A 2,500-nucleotide genomic window follows, 5' to 3' on the forward strand; every position below is an offset into this window, starting at 1 on the left:
CACCCACCCACACACATAAAAATGCTTGCAGGGTGTGTCGACGCGGCCTTCCCGGAGCGGTTTAAAGCCGGCCTGTCGGGGCTGATGGGAGTGGAGAACAGGTGCGAGGAGGAGGAAGTCTCCGGGACTGTTCAGAGGACACAGGGGAATTTCAATCAAGGGATTTGGTGAGGAGCACTGGCTCTGTTAATCCGAGAGAGAGAGAGAGAGAGAGAGAGAGAGAGAGAGAGAGAGAGAGAGAGAGAGAGAGAGACCATAGTGGGTGTGGTTCTGGAATGCTGCCGCGTGCAACTTGACTCTGTGTTTGTCTTCCGTGTTCGGTGGCATGCAGTGTTATGCATGTGTTATTCTTTTTACCAAGACAATGAAAGCATTTGTTTCCTTCGCCCTTCACTCCTCACCCCACGTGTGCCGACACACACACACACACGCACACGCACACACACACACACACACACACACACACACACACACACACACACACACACACACACACACACACACACACACACACACACGCACATCACACACACACATGCACAGCCCATAGCCATAGCATTGGTGTGCTGTTTCATTATCACAGGGAGGTGCTGTGTGACATATGCGCGCTATGTTCAGTGTCCTTGTCAGGGAGCAATGGCCGACCACTGGGCCACTTGGCAACGCAAGGTTACTGCCACCCCCCCCCCCCCCCCCCCCCCCCAAACACTATCCCCCAGGGGAAGGGGGGTGGGCTTTGGATGCCAACAGACTTTGGGGATCCTGGGGGGGGACAGCGGGGGACTGGGAATGTTGCTCGGAGTGGGGAGCCAAAGAGCTCTGAATGCCAATAACTCCCACTGGGCGTGCTGGTTGCCGCATGGCCATCTGTGTAGGCATTTTCACTGGGCAGACTGGGAAGAGGGGCGGGGGGGGGGGAGAGATGGATGGGCAAAGGAAGCGGGAATGCTGGTGGGCGCTGAAATGTTTCTTGTCTAACTTCAATGTTGAATGTGCCCAAATAAGATTTAGTGGCAGTATTATTTACAGTAAGAGTTTTACTATTATATGAATGGATATGAAGAATGCGCTTTTGTTTTTGTTTTTCTTTCCCCGGGCACTTAACTCCTAGACAAACCCAAGGCCTCAGACATAAGTAATCCAATTGATGCGCTGATCGTCTTGTTCTTCAGTGTGTCTTACATGCATCGCATGTCCAATGACGGGAGGTAATGCAAACCCCGGTCTAGAAATTCAAGACGAGTCTACTCTTTCAAGAACACAGGAAGTGATAGACCTGAGAGCATCGCTCTGTTTGCTCTTCATACAATTACAGACGAACAAACGTACCTAAAGATTAACAAGACAAACTGTCTGAATAATTAATTTACTGACAAAAATATTAGGCCTTCTTATTAGAAAGTAGATCATCTAAATGAGATATCAGCATTTGTTCTTGTTTACTAAGGAGGAGGGCAGCAGAGCAGTTCAAACACCACACAGCTTCCTCTCTACATAACAACCAATCAAGGCAGAGGAAGGCACACATGACCTTTGACCCTCTCAGGCTGCATCCTTCCGCAGTGAACTCGACCAGCAGGAGGTAAACAGGTAAAAGCAGCAATAACAAACAACAGCTGTTACCAATACCCATGCTGCCTTTTCCCTCAATCTGATCTTATAAGTACGCCAAATATCAAATGCTGCTTCTATTCAGCGAGGCAAAAACAGAGTGTCTGTTAGTGTATTCTGCGAGAGATCATTACAGTGAAACTACAGCCAACAACTAATGACCTGTCACACAGTATCTCTCTCAGCAGGATAACTGCTGTCACCATGGAGGATCCGGTCCATCCCTGCTTATAGACGGCACTATGGCTCCCGTGTTGAGCATGACGCCACATTGTCCTCACGTCCCCTTGGCTCTGACCGTGATGGATGAATATGGAGAGTGCTGTGAATGAATCACGGCCGCTGCGCCGGTGACATCTGCCGAGCCGCGTCGGCCCTGATTAGGCGTCCTGCGTCTTCTTAAAGTCCTGCATCTTCTTTAGAGGAGGGCCCGCCACCCGCCGTCCGTCGCTGGGATGTGACAGAGTCCCCAGGGGGAGATGGATAGAGCGTTAATACAATGAACTGGAAGGTATCAGGAGATACGAGCACAGCCACCGCTCTCTCCAGTGTCAGGGCTCTGAAGGGTGTGACCTTTGACCCATGGCCCTTTATGTCCAGAGCTGGAGGTAGGGGAGGTCATGGAGGATGTTTGGATGGGGAGAGCGGCTCGTCTCAAGCCTTGAGGGGGTGATCTGTCACCGGGAGCAGGGTGACCAATGAGACGCTCTAAGCACTGGCTGCCTCAGAAGACAGTCAGCTCTGTGTCATCACCTCCGTCGAGCCAGCACACTAACACACACACACACACACACACACACACACACACACACACACACACACACACACACACACACACACACACACACACACACAGTTATACATACACACCTAGACGCAGACACAAAGG

This window comes from Pollachius pollachius (genome assembly GCF_949987615.1).
Source record: "Pollachius pollachius genome assembly, chromosome: 10".
Taxonomy (NCBI): Eukaryota; Metazoa; Chordata; class Actinopteri; order Gadiformes; family Gadidae; genus Pollachius; species Pollachius pollachius.